The 20,657-nt window shown below is 38.7% G+C and overlaps 1 pseudogene across 1 annotated transcript; it reads left to right on the plus strand.

Annotated features, from left to right (window-relative positions):
• The first annotated feature begins 1,609 nt into the window (after window positions 1–1,609).
• On the plus strand, window positions 1,610–2,753 carry LOC308564355 (etoposide-induced protein 2.4 homolog pseudogene; annotated as a pseudogene). Its single transcript has one exon. The product of its transcript is annotated as an etoposide-induced protein 2.4 homolog pseudogene (transcript).
• Window positions 2,754–20,657: the final 17,904 nt, after the last annotated feature.

Below are 20,657 nucleotides of genomic sequence, written 5' to 3' on the forward strand. Positions count from 1 at the left end.
CCTGCTTCGTCTTCCCATTTTAGTCAATGAGATTAATTTTTACCATCTGTAATTCTTTCGTTGAACAAATCAATATTACATTGGTTCTTGTTATTTCCTTCAGAAAATATTAATCATCAGATCAGAGTATCAGATTTTGGGAACATGATTTGCGAGAAAATGTTATGTGATAAGAAAAGTTTATTAAGCTTTATTTTGGTATTTAAATGAAGTGTTAGACATGGGGGGGGTCATATTCTAAAGGCATACAAGAGTATTTGGGAAAATAATTTATACCTAAGCAGCTACTGCTTGCCTAGCCTGAGTCCTATATATCGCAAAAATAATGGTAGCTGGAAATGTCTATGACAGGTATGAGGCCACTTTTTGAACTGGCTCTTCCTCTTCTATTTAAAGAGAAATATTGTATTCACTGTTTCCCACTAACTGTATTATGCTTTGCTTTGGAAAAGGCCATCAACTGTGAATCATTTCCAATATGCTGGGCTACAGACTGCTCAGTATTACATCATGTGATCATTAAGACTGTGGAGCTAGAAAGGTTTCAGTTAGTTCTTTACTCTAGCAACTTGACTTTCTTTTCATATTTTTCTGACAAATGCAATGATTATAAACACATTAAAATGAACTCATATGGCCCTAACCAGTTTTGCTCAGTGGTTACAGCATCAGGCCGCAGACTGAAGGGTCCCGGGTTCGATTCCAGCCAAGGGCATGTACCTCGGTTGTAGGCTCAGTCCCTGGCCCCGGTCAGGGCATGTGTGGGAGGCAACCAATGGGATGTGTCTCTCTCACATGGATGTTTCTCTCTCATTCCCCCTTCCACTCTCTCTGAAAAGCAATGGAAAAAATATCCTCAAGTGAGGATTAAAAAAAATTAGCTCATATGTGTTGAAGTCTTGCAGATTCTCAGAATTTTGTTTTATTAAACACTTAAAAGTTAATAAGAAAACCTCTTGTCGACATTTTGGGGAACATTTTCTACATCCCCCAGTTTCCACTTGCCTACTTACCCCTCTCTAGTCCACTCCAATGGGGGGAGGTACGGAATGGAATTCATCAGGTCATTCTCCGGGTCTCATTTTTCAGGAGTGGAGCCTAAGCAAGAGGGGTATAAATGGACGGCATGCTCTCATCTCCCTTTCCTCAGCTTTCTGATAACATTGGCAAATAAGATCTGAGATCTGAACTTGGCTTTGGGGTAGAAATAACAGAGCCGACCTTCCAATTCAGGGCTCCTCAGGTCTGTCTACGTAGGAAAGGAGTTTTCTACTTGGTCTAACATGGAAAATTTGGGTTTAACATTGGAATTTGTGGTAGGGCCCAGGCAGATTCATCGTATATGCATGTATTTCCCTTACAAAATTGTGTGGAGAGATGGATTAGGGAAGGTTTGGTTATTTATATGTCTTGGCAAAGACCACCATAATGCCATTTTAATTTCATTTTAATGGAATTCATTCAGTTACTACTTTTATCTAGTATTTTAATAGAGACTATCATAGCAGGTACACGAAAGTAGCCTCAAATTAAGCCCCGGAGCTGCCGGGTTCTTCCTGATGAAAGAATTTGGGATGCTTCTGTCTCCTCCATGTAGTTGGCAGTTTGGGTGGTGAAGAGATGGCTGACAGTGTCCCAGCCTTTCCCCAGGACCTTGCCAGGGGAATCAAGGACTCCATCTGGGGAATCTGTACCATCTCAAAGCTCTACATTCAAATTCAGCAAAAGAGAGAGGAGCTGCGTGGAAGAAGGGCAAGGAGTGTCCTGGCGCAGAGGAGAGCCCAGAGCAGAGAGGAGGTGAGAGAGGGAGCGCGTATTGTTTGTGGGATTTTCCAGCGCTGTGCTCCGGGCGGCGGGCTATCCTGGGCCAGGCGCCTCTTGTTCTGTCGGGTGTTTATTCCTGTCCTTCAGTCAGTCACTGCCCAAACTACTGGTGACCCGTCTCTCCACAGAGATGCTTGGTCGTGGCTGGAATTCTCCCTCGCATGTTTTCGGTGCTCTTCGGGGGCTCCCCCTGTTTGTGCTTAGCGAAGCTGTGAATGCCATTTGGTTTCAAGATATAGCTGACCCGGCGCTCGAGGTGTCAGGGAGGAAGCCTTACCCGCTCCCCAGGGTCAGCAAAACCATTGCTGCCACGCTCCTCAACCTCCTGCTTCAGGCCCCCCTCCTCAGCAGGGGATGTTTGTGGGTCCCTTTCCTACCCACCTTGTTGGTCAGCTGGTTAGTGTCCTGCACATGTCCCTTCTCTACTCACTACCCTGCTCTGAACATGGTTGGTTCAGAAAGGAACCGAAAGGCACCGGCGGCTGGCAAACAGAGAGGAGCTGGCCTTCCCCCTTCGGACTTGGCCCGCCCCTGGCTTTCCTCACAGCGATGCAGCCGTCGCATGTCATGGTGGCTGCCTCTTCTCCGGCCTCTTTCCTTTATTCATCAGCGGCGCCAAGGAAGCCAAGACCCCTGGCAAAGCTCACCTTTCCCAGTTGCCCCTCTTCTCCTTGGTGGTTTTCTTAAGCAACAGACTGGTCCGCAAGACGGCCTACCTGCAGTCTGCCCTGAGGAGCAGCCTCTGCGGAGAAGTTCCCTTCCCGCATTCATCTGCTGCCCAAATGCAGGCTGCTGCAGGCCACCGAGGCCCCTGCCATCCAGGGGCAATGAGTGGGATTGGAGGGGCCGTGCAGTTTTTTCCCTGTTCACCTCCCGCCAGGGAAGGCAGGACCCACTCTGCCAAGGGCCCTCTGCATATTTCCTCCTGAGGAATTGAGATTTTTGCCTCTGGTGCACTGACACCAGTAGGTGGATTTTTAACACCTGTGAGTCTGAAAGGACCACAGGTTTTTCTGTAGCAATTTTCAAACATTTGCCAGCCCCAGTGCCTGGACTGATCCGAATGTTTTTTCTCCCTGTGCCTCTTACCCTCCCACCTCCCCTTCCTGCCTTCCTTCACCCTTGGATGAATGGATTTTGTAATTCTCGCTTTTGTATTTTGTGGACCTGTTATTCTTGTTTTTCTGTGAAGCACATATATTGGATGTGGGAGGTAAAGGAGCACCTCAGATGCTCCTGGCCACTCCCTTTATAGCCATCACCGTCTTGTTTCTTGTAACTCAGGTTAGATTTTGGTCTCTCTTGCTCCACAAAAAATAAGCCTGAAGAGATGGGACAGGAGGAAAGACCTCACAGCCAGATCGACTGGGGTTTAAGGAGTGATTTTTCTTCCCCTTGAAGGGGAAAAAAGCTTTTTTCATTGGTACATTTAAAATTCCCCAACTCCAGGGAGGTACCAGTTTTGGATAAGTGCCACTGCAACACAGAATGCTCAGAGAGCCTGAACTTTTAAACTCTGCAGGTCTGAAATTTACTGTCGGCTACTGTCTGGTGTTTCAAAGGAATATTGGGTGCTGCAAATAAGAACTAAAGGGGTAAACTTACTAAACCCATTAAACCTGTGATTGGTGTTTTTCTGTCATTTTTAAAGTAAGTATGCGGGGAGGGGACAGATGTGAAAACACTTGTACAATTTAAAAATGTCACAATTAAACATGAGCTGCCCCCCCCCCCCAAAGAGTTTGGAATTCTAAGATACGAGTTTCTAATCTATCCTATTATTTTGTAGAGAAGAAAACAAGTCTCTCTTGTTCAATATTGACATTGTTTTTCCATTCCTTCCCTAAAGCTGAACGCTTGGCGTCACTCCTTCATAAGGAGCTTTCTCACTGAAAGCAAGCTATCAGGTTAACTTCATTCAATTGAAATGCTCTTAGGATATAAAAACAAAACATTCGATAAGATTTAATTAATACTTTCTATGTGCTATTCATTCTATCACACTCTTGTTTAACTTTCACCAGCACTGTGTAGCTAGCTTAATTTTATAGATTAGAAAACTGGGTGTTTGAGATGTTAATGGTTTGGTCATGCAGCTAGTAATCGACAACCCCAGGATTCCTTCTCAGGGCTGTCATACTGCAGAGCCAGCCTTCCTATGTGCTATGCTATTCTACCTCTATTACATACATATTTCAGTATGGTATAATTTTTTTGGTTTAAATAGACTTGGTTCTGTTACAAAAATATTGTTCTGATGGACAAATTATCCTCCTAAATATTTGCATTCCACTTATATGCTATTCATTAGAACTCTTTGTAAGTGGTAATTCTTGGATGCTAAGCCATTGTGAAAAATAATTAAAATTCTTATTTTTCCTAGTAAGAAGAAATCTCTATAATTTTCCTGCTTAAATGTCTACATGAAATCACATTCTGTCATTTCTTTGTATTTTGTTCTTTAATGTTAACATTCCATTAATTTGAATCAGAAATAAAGGCAAGATCTAAAGCTTAAAGTCTTCTATGAACATGATTTGGGAAATAGTTCTCTATGGCTGAAATAGACAGCCTGTGAGTATGTAGAGAAATAAATGTGGTTGAAAGGTAGCTTAGGGCCAGTTTATAATATGGCCCACGTGTAAGCATTGTAGGAAAAGTGCTGCTTTCAGCTGTTGAATAACCCACACTTTGAAATTAGCCTGCACTTGGTACAGTACCTGGCACACAGTAGGTACTTATTAAACTTTGAAGGGAAACCAACTCTGGCAAGACAACAAAGTTTTAATAGAACATTATTAAGAATCACATTTGGATTAATGTCTTAGTCTTGTTTTTAGTAGCAAAACTAGTTTTGAGAAGACAATATAAAGGAATTTTGAAGAATGACGAATCAGATATTAAAATAAGGAGGAACAAGGTTTTTGGAATAACATTTAGCGTAGTGCCTAGTGCACAGGGAGTGGTTTAAGAGATATTAAGTAAATGAAAAGTGTACATCGTGTGTATGTGTGTATGTGCACACATGCACTCAAACCTTCATCACACAGGTAAATGATAAAGAAGTAAAAAAGAAAGTTTAATGTATTCATATAAAATTCAAAATTTAATTTTGGAAAAACCTATTGGGATGCCAGATTCGACAGAGCTTATTCTTTATTTTTATTCCCGCTGTTAAGCCTTTTGACAGCTTCCTTGAAATCTCAGGCTCCCCAATGCAATACACTAATAATTTAGGGAAGAAAATCCAAAAGATGGGGTTGAAGAATAATTAGCATTTAACCGAATGTGAAAACAAGCATGAAACAATGTCCCAGAGGTGGCAGATATGAAAGAGACTTAATGAAGAAGAGAAACGTAATAACGATCAGAACAGAAAGATAACTGTTCAGACTCCAGGCTCTGGCCTTTGAAATACTATTGAAGTTTCCATGACGGGGTGGCTCCTGGGGCACCTGGACACATCTGCTTTAGCTGTTTGGTTCTGGAAAATTTTAAGGTAATCTTGGGGCTGAAGAGCGCGTGTGGCTTTGTAAAACAATAACTTTAAACCATTCTGTTCTACTCTTACCTCCTTGTTTACCCAGTAGCCTCACTCTGTGCTAATTCCCTCCTCAGTGGTTGTCTCAAGCCAGTCATCTCTAGAGGCTGAGTCAAATTTTGTAGAATCATTGGGAGTATGCTAGAGTTTGCTTTTGTTATAAAAATCAAAGGACAAGAAGGCAACATTTAAATTTTGCTAAGCTATTAAGTCGCTTTTAAAATCCACCCCACGCTGTGGGGGAAAAATACTCAAATGCTAATCTCCATCTTAGGTCTTTTGTGAATACTTCAGAGCCACATTTTTTTTTTTTTTTTTTTTTACAAATCTACAGGACTTTCCTATTTAGGTGTTCTGCTCAAACTGCCCTCTTCTACAAACCAAACTTTGTGCTCTCCCAATCAAATGACACATTTTGGAACAGATTTTTCTTCTTTTTCTTTCTCTGTTCACAATCTGTTACCTTGTATTATTGTTTTTCCTTTGAAAAATTAAATACTTCCAATTCAAAATTAAATATTTAATTACTTCCATTCTTATTCTGTAGCCTGAATTGTCTTCACTAATTGTTTACCCCAAATGTTCTTCAGGAAAATGAAGGTAATAATAGGGTTGTCGTAAGTTTTAAATGAAATAATGTATACAGGAATATGTAGCATATACAAGATGCTTAGTAAATGATCTTTATTAATATGTTTTCCTGTTCAAAACTTTTCATTGTTTTGTTGCCTCTGGGATAAAGTCTGGAAATTCAGACCGATATTCGAGATCATGAGGGTTTGGCTCTAACTACCCTTATCAAATTATTTTTCACTAATGTCTAATTATTATTTAATTACACAAATCTCTTTATGCCACAAACAGGCCATATTCATTCCAACATCTCTGCCAACATTCCTGCTCTTTGTACCTGGGAAATCCTACTTCATTTCATCCTACGTTCCAAGCTTCAGGTCCATTCTTGCCACTTCTGTGGCACCGCCTTTCCCTGTCCTGGGTGGAGGAGATGCAGCAGTGAACAAGGCGGACAATGTCTCTGCTCTCAGGATGCTTATAGTCTAGTGGGGAAACATAATAACCAGAGTGACAAAGGAATAAAATGTAATAGATGCATACAACGAAATACTGTTGAGCCTTAACAGGGGACAATGAGGACGAATCTCGAGGACATTATGCTAAGTGAAATAAGTCAATCACGAAAATACAAATCCTTCATGGTTTCACGTTGAGAAGGCCCTAGAGTAGTCAAACTCACAGGAACAGAAAGTAAAATGGTGGTTTCCAGGGACTGGGGAGACGGGAAAAAGGAAGTTGTTATTCAGTGAGGATAGCATTTCAGTTTTGCAAGATCAGAATGTTCTAGAGATCTGTTGTGCAACAGTGTGCATGTCGTTAACAAACTGTACCGTACACTTAAAATGATTAAGATGGCAAATTTTATGTTTTGTGTTTCTTACCGCAGTAAAAAAGAAATAACGGAGATAATCTCAGCCAATTAGAAGTGCTCTTAAGAAAATAAAACAGGATAACGGGAGTTTCTGAGAGGCAATGCTCTTTTGGAAAGCCTGACTGAAGATTTCTGAGCAGAGACTTGAGTGATGACATGGGTCAGTCACGAGAATCAAAAGGCGTAGTTAAGTGCCAAGGTCAGGAGGCTGAAAGAAGTTTGGCTATTCGAGAAGGAAGAGCAAGGCGATAATCAGAGGGCACACGGTGAATCTGTTGAGGAAGGCAGACCCTAGATTCTGTAGGGACTCGTGGGCCGCGCAAAAGAGACTGAATTTTATTTAAATGGGACAGGAATTTATTAGAGAATTTTAAGCAGTGGATGATATGGTCCAATTTATGGTTTTAAAAAGTCAGCTAGCTATACTGAGGAAATAGATTCATAACAGTAAATACAGAAACTGAAACGCCATTTAGGACACATTTACACTGGAATACGGGTGGCGGTGACCTGGACTCGGGCTCTGAAGCCAGGTTATCAGAATTGGAGGAGAGCTTGAGGTAACAACAGCTGGATTTGTGGGTGGATTAGATGTGGAGAATGCATGAAGGAGAATTAGGGATGACTTTTATGCTATTGGCCTGGGCAACTAGGGGGAAATTATAAGAGGAATGGGTTTGGGTTTGAGGGGATAAGAAGTGTAGAGTTCAGTTTTAGCTCATTACGGTGTTTTTTTAAAAAATCTGTATTGAGATATAATTCACATACCATGAATTTTATGCAACATTTAGAGTGTACAATTCAAGGACATTTTTTACTATATTCACAGAACTGTGGAATCATCATCACAATCTAAGTTTAGAACATTTTTATCACTTCAAAAAGAAACCTGTACCTATTGCCCTGTCTCCAGGCAAATCACTAACCTACTTTCTGTCTCTGCACATTTCTCCAATCTTGGCATTTCATGTGAAGGGATGCTATAAAGTGTGGCCTTTTATGGCTGGATTCTTTCATTTAACGTAATGTTTTCAAGGTTCATTCATGTTGTAGCATGTATCCATCAGTGCTTCAATCTTTTTTATTGCTGAATATTTCTTTGTATAGATATACCACATTCTGTTTATGCATTCATCAGTTTATGGATACTTGTGTTATTTCTACTTTTTAGCTATTATAAATAATGCTGTTATAAATGTTCTTGCACAAGTTTTTGTTTTGGACATATGCTTTTATTTTATTTCAGTATATAACCAAGAGTGGAATTGCTGGATTAAATAGTAACTCTATGTTTAACATGCTGAGAAACTGCCAAACTATTTTCCAAAGTGGCTACACCATTTTTTAGTCCCATCAGCAATGGATAAAGGTTCTAATTCCTTCACATTTTCTTGCCAACACCTGTAACTGTCTAAATTTTCATTGTAGTTATTCTAGAGGGTGTGAAGTAGTATCTCATGTTTTTTATTTTGGCTTAATTCTCACTCAAGGATATGTTTTTATTAATTTTTAGAGAGAGAGGGAAGGAGAGAGAGATGTGAGAGAAACATTGATTGGTTGTCTCCAGGACGTGCCCCAATCAGGGACTGAACTTGCAACCTAAGTATGTGCCCTGACTAGAAATCAAACCCACAACCTTTAGGTGCACAGGACGACACTCCAATCAACTGAGCCACCTGGCCAGGGCTCTCGTGGTTTTGATTCACATTTCTCTAAAGAGTAATGCTGTTGAGCATCTTTTCATGTGCTTGTTGGCCACTTGTGTATCTTCTTTGGAGAAATATCAACTTAAATCCTTTGCCCATTTTTAAATTGTTTTTTCTTCTTTTTTTATTGTTGAGTTGTATGATTTTTTTATATATTCTAGATGCAAGCCCCATGTCAGATATATAATTTGCAAATAATTTCTATTATTCTTTGGGTTGTATTTTCACTTCCATGATAGTATTTGCCTGCAGTGCAGAGTTTTAAATTTTAATGTATTCTAATTTATCTCTTCTTTTCCTTTGTGATTTTTGCTTTTAGTGGCAAATCTAAGAAATGGCCAAGTTAAATTTTAGTTACCTACTAGACATCCAAATGGACGTAGGAAGTAGGGAGTTGTATATGAGTCTGGACTTCAGAGGAGAGATCAAATTGGATAGAAATTGGGGAGTAATCAATATATAGATAGTATTGAAAACCTTGGGACTGGATGGGATTACTCAAAGAGTCAGTAGAAGTAGACAAGTCCCAAAGGATAAAATTTATAATCATCACACATAGCACTGGGTTCCAGTGTGTGCCCTAGAACACTGGGGTAAACTACCAATAAAAAAAATTTAAGTAGCTAAGTAAACGCTAAGACTGTCCAGTTAGGGGTAGGGCAGATAACTCCCTGGAAGAGCTTGTGAGATGGTTTCCACACTGTGGCCCTTATAGTGAAATAAACTAGAATAGAGTTTTATCCACATGTTCTTAACTTCCTAGAAAACTTCTCACACTGAGATTACTCCTCACTGCTCAAAACTCTATAGAGGATGTACATACTGATTAAAGGGGCAAACATAATTTAATCTAGCCTGTTTAAGCTAACAAAGAATTTAGTAGAGAAAAATCAGGTAGCTCACAGAATCCTTGACAGGTCTGAAGAAATAGGTATCAGGCTAAATTGGCAGGAATCATGTCCAGAACCAATCACACGGCGGCTGGATGAGTGAAACTGGGCCCAGAGGCATGCTGCAGAACTTGCCTCCTGTGGGAACTGCCACCATCATTGCTGCCACATCCCAGATGTGAGTGCCAGGAGCTCAGCTTCTCTAAAATTGCTAAATGCCAGGTGTTCAAATCGGCTTCTACTGCTACCCCTCACAGCAAGCTACTGAGCTGTCACTTGCACCAGGGAAATAGATGCCTAGCATTTTGCCTGTTTGCTCACATTCTGAATTAAAACCTCATGTGGCTGCATCTGATTGTGAAACCAAGGACATCTGCTTGCAGATCCTAGATGCCTAGGATGGTGGGAAAATGGGTGTTCTGGATTTTATGATGGGAGTGCAAAACTCACAATGGAGAAACTCATGAAATGTAGAGGATATTCAAAGGATGATGGCAGGCCATGTATGAGAGGTCTCCACTAGAATGCGCCATGTACAAGCATTTCACTGTTATTCCGATATCGTCTACTTGATAAATGTTACTGTTAAAGTTCCTCCACTGTAAAGCGATAATTTCTCCACCTAAATATAACAGTGTGAACTACATTTGTGAATTCACAAGTTTACCATCTATTTGCATTTCTTCTAGAACAGGCCTCAGAACTGGATGGTAAGTTGTAAGCTTATATATATGGAATGCTCTACTCATGTTAATATACATGATCAACTCAGTCACCTTGCATTATGACACATTAATAATGTCTCTTCATAGAGAAAGAAATTTTATGATGTTAGTCATTTAATCAGATCTATGTATATTATTTCTGTCTGTCAGATATCTGGCAAAGAAAAGCCAACATAAAGATACAGTACTCACCATTAATTTATCATAAATCTTTAAAACAGCAATTTTAATGGTACTTGAATAAAATAAAAAGTTTGCTTCGCTTAGCCATTGATTTTTTTACTCAACTTTATTGCGGTATAATTTATATAAAAGTAAATAAACCCTTTTTATGTTTGATACGTTTTGACAAATATATCCACCCAAATAATCACCAACTACAATCAAGGTGTAGGATATTCCTATAACCCCCAAAGCTTCCTTCGTATCCCTTTACATTCATCCCCACTTCCTCTGCCCTAGGAATCCACTAATCTGCTTCCTGTCACTATAAATATTGATATTTTTCAAATTATTGAGACATTATTTACATATGAGAGAATGCATCCCTTTTAAGTGTGCCGTTTGCTATAGCCATTGATGTTCAAAAAGTAAAATTACTCTCTCTATGTTTTGCTCTTGAATTCTCAGCTGTGGTTATTGAACTTTTTAAAAACTTACCAATCATTTGGTTATATAAGAAAGTATTAAATAAATTCTCTTTGCTGTCTACACACACAGACTCACACAGAGTCACTTTCTGCACACAAGCTATGTGATACCACAATATTCTTGATTCATAAACTATTCTTGAAAAATTGCTGATACAAAGGCCAGAGAAAAGCAGATATAAAACTAAGCTATTGATTTATAACCAAACTACTATTACCTACTGCCACATACCCATGTTATTACGAGGTCACTGAAAAATAGACATTAATGGTAATCCTAGCTAATCACTCCTATAAAATTATTTTTAGAAATGTAAAGTATAAATCTAAAGTAAACAAATGAATAAATAAATACACACAATTGGTGGCTTAGTTTGATGTGTGTGGGAGAGGGTAGATAGAGTCCATGTTATCCCGGGAATTTCACTAATGGTACAATTCTGAAAAAGCTGCTTTGAAGCTATTAGCCTGTTTTATGAGTTATTGATTTCTAAATGTCTTCCCAGTTTAGAAAGAGAATCAGATCTTGGAGGACAATGCCAGCTCACCCTTTTTGTCAGGTAGGGTGGGTAATGGTTTAAGTGTAGTCCAGCTCCCTGAATGTGAAGTGAATAGGATAATTTTCCACGGTGTGCTATTCCAATTTTCATGTGAATTATAGTAATAAATGCTGGGAACAAATTATTGTAGTTTAGACATTTGGAGCCTTTGAAAAATATTCCAGGAAGGGACTCCCAAACCATTTAAAATTTTCAAAATAAACAAGAATAGCAATCATACAATGAACCAATAACCATTGTACGATCTATCACTTCCTTTTAACAAACATGTACTGTGAATGTATCTGTATGAAGCATCGCTTAGGGCCATGGTGAAATGCAGATGAAGGAGGGCTTCTGCTATCAAGTTCCCACTTTAAACAGGCAGGAGAGAGAGGGAGTATTAAGTAAATAATTGTAACACAGAGTGTGAAGTTCAATCAAACAAATGTATCTAGATTGTCACGACAGCAGGGACAAAGAACTCTGGATTTAGGCTGAGAGAACCAGAAAAAGCTTCCCAAAGGTGATGATATTTTTAAGTCAAGGAGGACCAGCAGAAATGAGCCAGACAGAGAACGTAGAGTCTGCTTGGCTGCATTCCTAAGCAACCTCCCATTATTAAAAGTCACATTATAATTGCTTCAATGAAAAATATAGGTAGCAAAAGATAATGAGATCTTCAAGATTGTAATAGTAAGGTTTTTTCCTTCTGCAAAAATTTTAATGATAAAGTTATCTCTATTGTTATAAGGGTATGTTTATACTATAAACAGCAATAAAAAATAAAAATAAAAATGGGCACATCAAAACTAAACATTTTGTCATTTACTCTTTGGTCCACAGAGCCTGAGCTCCTCCTGTCGTCAACACCTGATTCACAATGATGCTTGCCGCATTTATCACAGCTGACAAAGGTTAAAAAAAAAAAAGAGCCCAAGAGCAGAAGTCCAAAGAGAGATGCTGGCAGAGCACCTGGCCATGCACTCAAAGCAGGCATGCCTTCCCATGCTTTGGTCTGCACGAGTCCTCCCACCAACCCCTCATCCAGACTAGGTGAGCTTTAAATTCCCAATAGAGATTGACTCATAATCAATAGTAGTTTACAAAATGCAAAGTAGGTTTCATAATAATTAATTGATTGCATCATGTCCGATTCCCATTATAAAAGCTTTTTCTGTTGGAGAAATGCCTGCAGTTTGGTGACCGGAGCATCAAATACATCTGGGGAAATTGATGAGAGCAAGGCTGGACAAATAGCCAGATCCCGGAGGCCTCTGCGTGCCAGGCTAAGAATTTGGATTTCATTTTGAAAGCAAGAGAGGGTGATTAGTTGATGAACTTCAGGGAGAGTTGAGAGATAACATAAGATTTGAATTTAGGAAAATATCCCTGGCTGCAGTGTAAAGTATAGATTGGTGTGTTGGGGAGTGGTGACAGAGACCATTAGGAGGCCATTCGGATAATGACTGCCTAAGGTAAGGCAGAGGAAAGCAAAGAAGGGAATCATTGAGAGAGATAAGAACACTGAATGATTTTACTTAGTGACAAACTGGATGTAGGTATCTGTGTGTGTAAGTGTGTGGCCATGTGAATGTGTATGGCAGTGTGCGTATCAGTGTGTGTGATCGTGTAGGGGTGTCTAACTCCTTCTGATTTAGGGCTACCTGGTGAGGTAAAAATGATAGGAGGAAAAACAGGAATGGGATTCCTCCAGAGGAGTGGTGAAAGAGGGTGGCTCATTTATGAATTTAAGGTTTATATGGGATATCTAAGAGAAAATACTCAAAAGGTAGGCCTGAAAATCAAGGAATTACAGTACAGACACAGGATTTTAGAAAATAAAATTCAACTTAAAATTTTAATCAAAATAAAACATATATAATGGCTTATAAAAATCATAACTGTGATGTGGCAGTTATCAATTTATTGCCTCTCCTGTCCAAATCCACTCCTCATTGCCAGCTCTATAACTTGCCTCCAGACTAGGGCAGCCTCTCACTCTCATGGTTATATTCCAGACTTTGTGATTAGAAATAAATGCAAATCCTTTATAATCTCAGTTTCTTATACTCTACTCTCTAATCTGTACCTTCTCTCTGTTCACATACAGCCACCCTTTGACCTACAGTTCAATGATCCACCACCTTTACGCTGTCTCTCTCCTTGGGGCATCTTCATTACCCTTGTTATCCAGTCTAATTCGTGGCTAATCATAATAATCTCCCTCACTTTTACTTTCAACTCCCTTGCCCCATTTCTGTCTTCATTGTACAGCTTCATGAAACTACGGATGGGTTAAATCCTTCTTTCTCTGAGCCTACAGCCATGTAGCTTGAGCACTGCTGGAGAAAAACTTGCAACATGCCAACTGGTCTCACAATTCAATATGTAAATCTCAAGTGGGTCCTTAACACTGCCAGGCAATGGTAGCCTCTCTGTCAGTCTCCTATACAACTACTTTGCATTTCTCTTCCACCTTCAAGTTTATAATCTCTTCTTCCCGGTTGTCACTCTCAACTTCCTCACCAAGACAACTGAAGCAATAAATAGAAAACTTCCATGGAATGTCCACCACCATGTCTGCCTTCCTGCCTATTAGCTTAGCCATGCTCAGTCTAAAGTCAATTCATCCTCTTGTGCACTTGATCCCTTCCCCTCTTGCTTCGCAGACATTCATTTAATAATTCTTTTATCTTCTACATATTTTCTTTTCTTTCTACCAGAGCATTCCCATCTCCTAGAGCATCTCCCATCTAAAATAGTATCTTCTCTTGGCCTCATTCTCTCAATAGTTACCCCCTTTTCTTTATAATCCCCATTGCTGCAAAACTCCTGAGAAGAGTTGTCTACACTGGCTGTCTTCAGTTTCTCTTCCCCCAGTTTTTCTTCAACTCATTCCAATCAGGATGTCTTCCCCAGCACTCCAAAGAATAGACTCTTGCCAGGGTAACCAATGATTTCTATATTACTAATTACTAACCCCGGTGGCCAGTATTCATCTTGTTTTACCTATCAGCACATTTGACATGGTTAATTATATCATTTTCCTTGATTCAGTTTCTTCATTTGGTTTCCATTGCATCACACTCTTGGTTTTTCTCAGGCCTCACTGTTAACTCCTCTGTCTCCTACTCCTCTTTTTTCTAAATGTGTCGTGTTGGAGTGCTCTAGGATTGAGCACTCTTCATTCCTTCATTATCTTCTCTTTTTTTAAATCTGTATTAACTCAATTCTGTCATCTATTATCAAGCTTGTGGTTTCTAAGCCCAGACATTTCTCCTGAACTCTAAATTCATATATACAACCTTCTACTAGACACCTTCACTTCGAAATATATTGGACATCTAAATATCAGCATGTTAAGGACTAAACTACTAATCCCCTGTCCTCTGCCCATAGCCCATTTTGGTTGATGGCAACTCTATCTTCAGGTTTAGTTGCTTAGGTCAAAATTCTTGAAATTGTTGTTGAATTCATTTTGCCTCCAGTAGCCTATATACAATCCATTAAGAAATCTTTTGGCTCTGCTTTCAAGTATATTCAGAATCCAAAGTCCTTATAACAGTCTCTGAAGCCCTAGACACTCTGGCCCTGTAGTATCCCTCTGATCCCTTTTCTATGGCTTTCCCATTCCACTCCATGCTGACAGCCACAAGGAAAGGCCATGCGGGCCTTGCTGGTGTCCTTCCAACATATCAGGCATCTTCCACATAAGTGGCTTTTTTTAACTCTTCTCTTTCTCTAGAGTAGTCTTCTTCCAGATAGTCAGCTGGTTTCTTTAAGTTTTTGTTAAAACATCACTTTCTCAGGAAGACCTATATCAAACAACACCCTTATCACCACACTCCCTGTCTTCCTTAGCCTGCATATATATCTCATATATGAGAACTTTTCCCTTAAAGAGCCTCCTTCTTTATGATTTCTATTTCCCAAATAAAAGATTTGCAAAATATATCAAGGCAATACATTTACTCTAAAATAATTTGTAGAGATGTATTTTATACTTTTATGAGATCATTTAGCTGAAATGAGATTTATAGTTTAGAATTCTGAAGAAGCTTTCTTGAAATGTGATAAAAAATACCAATGATGCAAGACTTGGGCACTACGATAGAGACAAGTTAAGAATAGAGATGACTAAGTAGTATTCCATTGCATATATGTACCACACCTTCATTTATTTACTTATTTTTTTAAATTTCTTTATCTTTATTGTTAAAAATATTACAGATGTCCCCTTTTTACCCCCATTGATCCCTTCCACTCTGCATGCATGCCACCCCCAGCCTTTTCCCATACCAATGTCTGTGTCCATGGGTTATACTTATAAACATATAAGTTCTTTGATTAATCTCTCTCCACTCCCTCCCCCCTCCCCCCTTCCCTCTGAGATCCTTCAGTTTGTTCCATGCTTCTATGTCTCTGGATCCATTTTGTTCATCAGTTTATTTTGTTTATTATATTCCACATAAAAGTGAGATCATGTGGTACTTGTCTTTTTCTGACTGGCTTATTTCACTTAGCATAATACTTTCTAGTTCCCTCCATGCTGTGCCAAAGGATAAAAGATCCTTCTTTTTTACAGCTGCATAGTATTCCATGTGTAAATGTACCACAGTGTTTTTATCCCCTCATCTACGGCACTTGGGCTGTTTCCAGATCTTAGCTATTGGAAATTGAGCTGCTATGAACATAGGGGTGCATAAGTTCTTTGTGATTGGTGTTTTGGGTTCCTTAGGATATATTCCTAGAAGCGGGATCACTGGGTCAAATGGCAGGTCAATTTTTAATCTTTTGAGGAAACTCCATACTGCTTTCCATAGAGGCTGCACCAGTCTGCATTCCCACCAGCAGTGTACTAGGGTTCCCTTTTCTCCACACCCTCGCCAGCACTTGTAGTTTGTTGATTTGTTGATGGAGCCATTCTGACAGGTGTGAAGTGATACCTCATTGTGGTTTTAATTTGCATCTCTCTGATGATTAGCGATGTCGAGCATTTTTTCATATGTCTCTCATCCATCTGTATGTCCTCTTTGGAGAAGTGTCTATTTAGGACCTTTGCCCATTTTTTAATTGGATTGTTTGTCTTCCTTTTGTTAAGTTGTGTGAGTTCCATATATATTTTGGATATTAACCCTTTATCCGATGTGCTGTTGGCAGATATGTTCTCCCATCCAGTGAGCTCCCTTTTTGTTTTGTTGATGGTTTCTTTTGCTGTGCAGAAGCTTTTTATTTTGATGTAAGTCCCATTTCTTTATTTTCTCCTTAGTTTCTCTTGCCCTATGAGATGTATCAGCAAACATATTGCTATGAGAGATGTCTGAGGTTTTGCTGCTTATGTTTTCCTCTAGGATTTTTATGGTTTCATGTCTTACATTTAAGTCTTTCATCCATTTTGAATTTACTTTTGTGTATGGTGTAAGCTGGTGGTCTAGTTTCATTTTTTTGCATGTACCTGACCAATTTTCCCAACACCCTTTATTGAAAAGGCTGCCTTTACTCCATTGTATGTTCTTACCTCCTTTGTCAAATATTAATTGACCATAATGGCATGGGTCAATTTCTGGGTATTCTGTTCTGTTCCACTAATCTATATGTCTGTTCTTGTGCCAGCACCAGGCTGTTTTGATTACAGTGGCTTTGTAGTATAACTTGATATCTGGTATTGTGATCCCTCCAACTTTGTTCTTCTTTCTCAGGCTTGCCATGGCTGTTTGAGGTGTTTTTTGGTTCCATATAAATTTTTGAAGTGTTTGTTCTAGATCTGTGAAATATGCTGTTGGTATTTTAATAGGGATTGCATTGAATTTATAAATTACTTTGGGTAGTATGAACATTTTAATAATGTATATTTTTCCATTTGTTTATATCCCTTCCTTTATTTCTTTTTTCAGTGTTCTGTAGTTTTCTGAGTAAAGGTCTTTTACATCTTTCATTAAGTTTATTCCTAGGTATCTTATTTTTTTAGTTGCAATGGTAAATGGGGTTTTTTTTTAGTTTCTGTTTCTGAGAGTTCACTATTGGTGTATAAAAATGCCATCGATTTCTGGGTGTTAATTTTTTATCCTGTTACCTTGCTGAATTCATTTATTAAATCTAGTAGTTTTTTGGTGGAGTCTTTAGGATTTTCTATGTACAATATCATGTCATCTGCGAATAATAACAGTTTTGTTTCCTCCTTTCCTATTTGGATGCCTTTTATGTTTTCTTCTTGTCTGAACGCTGTGGCTAGGACTTACAGTTTCTGTTCTTGGGGGAAATGGTTTTAATTTTTGCCCATTGAGTAAGATGTTGGCTGTAGGTTTGTAATATATGGCCTTTATTATGTTGAGGTATGATTCCTCTATTTCCACTTTACTGAGAATTTTTACCAAAAACGGTTGTTGGCCCAGCCGGGCGTGGCTCAGCGGTTGAGCATCGACCTAGGATCCAGGTGATCGGGATTCAATTCCTGGTCAGGGCACATGCCCGGGTTGCGGGCTGCAGCCGATCAGTGACTCTCTCATTATTGATGTTTCTATCTCTCTCTCTCCCTCTCCTTTCCTCTCTCTGGAACCAATAAAGATATATTCAAAAATGGCTGTTGGATTTTATCAAATGCTTTTTCTGCATCTATTGATATGATCGTGTGATTTTTGTCTTTCAATTTGTTTATGTGATGTATCATGTATATTGATTTATGAATATTGTACCAGCCCTGCATCCCTGGAATAAATTCCACTTGGTCATGATGTATGGTTTTTTAAATATATTGCTGGATATGATTTGCTAATATTTTGTTGAGGATTTTAGCATCTATGTTCATCAGGGATATTGGCCTGTAATTCTCTTTCTTTGTAGTGTATTTATCTGGTTTTGGAATTAGGCTAATGCTGGCCTTGTAGAAAGAATTTGGATCTTTTGAAATAGTTTGAGGAGGATAGGTGTTAATTCTTCTTTGAATATTGGTTAAAACTCTCCTGTGAAGCCATCCAGGCCAGGGCTTTTGTGTGCTGGGAGCCCTTTGATTACTGTTTCAACTTCATCAGCAGTTATCAGCCTATTTAGGCTTTCTGACTCTTCCTGATTGAGTTTTGGAAGGCTGTATTTTTCTAGGAATTCATCCATTTCATCCAGGTTGTCCAGCTTGGTGGCATATAGTTGTTCATAGTAGTTTCTTACAATTCTTTGTATTTCTGTTGGGTCAGTTGTTATTTCACCTCTTTCATTTCTGATTTTGTTTATTTGGGTCCTTGCTCTTTGTTTCTTGATGAGTCTGGCTAAAAGTTCATCAATCTTGTTTATCTTTTCAAAGAACCAGCTCTTGGTTTCATTGATCTTTTGTATTTTTTTTTTTAGTCTCTATGTCATTTATTTCTGCTCTGATCTTTATTATTTCTTTCCTTCTACTTACTCTGGGCTTTTCTTCTTGTTTTCTTTCTAAGTTTTTAAGTTGTAGGGTTAGAGAGTCTATTAGAAGTTCTTGTTTTTTGAGGTAGACTTGCAGTGCTATGAACTTCCCTCTCAGGACTGCTTTCATTGTGTCTCATAGATTTGGAGTCATTGTGTATTTATTTTCATTTGTTTCCAGAAAGTTTTTATTTCTTTCTTGATCTCTTTGGTAACCCATTCATTGTATAAAAACATGCTTTTCAGCCTCCATGTGTTTGAATATTTTTTAGTGTTTTTGTTGTAGTTGATTTCTAATTTCATGCCACTGTGGTCTGAGAAGATGCTTGATAAGATTTCAGTTTTCTTGAACTTATAGAGACTTGTTTTGTGTACTAACATGTGGTCTATCTTTGAGAATGTCCCATGTGCACTTGAGAAGAATGTATATTCTGCAGTTTTGGGGTGGAATGTTCTGTAAATGTCAATTAAATCCATCTGATATAGTGTGTCATTTAGGCTCACTGTTTCTTTGTTGATTTTTTGTCTGGAAGACCTATCCAGTGAAGTCAGTGGGGTGTTAAAAGTCCCCTAGTATGACTGTATTGCTGTCGATCTCTCCCTTCAAGTCCTCTAGAAGTTTTTTAAAATAAATTTAGGTGCTCCTATATTGGGTGCATATGTGTTTATCAGGGTTTTACCTTCTTGTTGGAGTGATCCCTTTAATGTTATGTAATGACTTTCTTATCTCTCATTATGGTCTTCATTTTGAAGTCTATTTTGTCTGATATGAGTATTGCTACCCCAGATTTTTTTTTAATTTCCATTTGCATGGAATATTTTTTCCATCCCTTCACTCTCATCCTGTGTGAATCTTTTGTTCTGAGGTGGGTCTCTTGTAGACAGCATATAGTTGGGTCATGTTTACTTATCCATTCAGCTACCCTATATCTTTTTATTGGGGCATTTAATCCATTTACATTTAAGGTTATTATTGAAAGATACTTATCTGCTTCTAGTTTATTTCTTTATGCCTATGCTTCTCCTTCTCTTTATTTCTACTTCTAATTATAGCAGTCCCTTTAACATTTCCTGTAATGCTGGTTTTGTAGTGATAAAGTATTTTAGCCTTTTTTTTTTTTTTTTTGGTGTGGGAAGCTCTTTATTTCACCATCTATCTTGATTGCTAATCTTGCTGGATAGAGTAGTCTTGGTTTCAGATCCTTGTTTTGCATTACCTTGAGTACTTCATGCTATTCCCTTCTGGCCTTTAGAGTTTCTGATGAGAAGTCAGATGACAGCCTTATGGGGGTTCCTTTGTAGGTAACAGATTGCTTTTCTCTTTCTGCCTTTAAGATTCTTCCTTTGTCTTGAATTCTTGGCATTTTAATTATGATGTCCCTGGGCATGGGCCTCTTTGGATTCTTCTTGCTTGAGACTCTCTGTGCCTCCTGAACTTGTGTGACTTTTTCCTTGACCAGATTAGGGAAGTTTTTCTGCTATTATTTCATCAAACAGGTTCTTTAACCCCTGGTTACTTTCGACCTCCTCTGGCACTCCTATAAGATAAATATTGTTATGTTTCATGTTGTCCCACAGATCCCTTAGACTGTCCTCCTGTTTTTTAATTGTTTTTTTTGTTTTTGGGTTCCTGATTGAGTGATTTTTTTCTACCCTGTCTTCTAATTCACTGATCTGAACCTCAGCTTCCTCTAATCTGCTGTTTATTCCTTCCAATGCATTCTTTATTTCTGCTATGTCATTCTTCGTTTCTGACTGGTCATTTTTCATAGTTTCCATATATTTTTTCATGCTGTGGAGCATCCTTACAATCAGTATTCTGAACTCTATATCTGAGAGGTTGCTCATCTCCATTTCATTTAGCCCTTTTTCTGGAGACTTCTCTTGTTCTTTCATTTGGGGCTTGTTTTTTGGTCTCCCTATTTTGGCTACTTTTTTCAGTT

Source organism: Miniopterus schreibersii, assembly GCF_964146895.1.
Source record: "Miniopterus schreibersii genome assembly, chromosome: 1".
In the NCBI taxonomy this organism is placed as follows: Eukaryota; Metazoa; Chordata; class Mammalia; order Chiroptera; family Miniopteridae; genus Miniopterus; species Miniopterus schreibersii.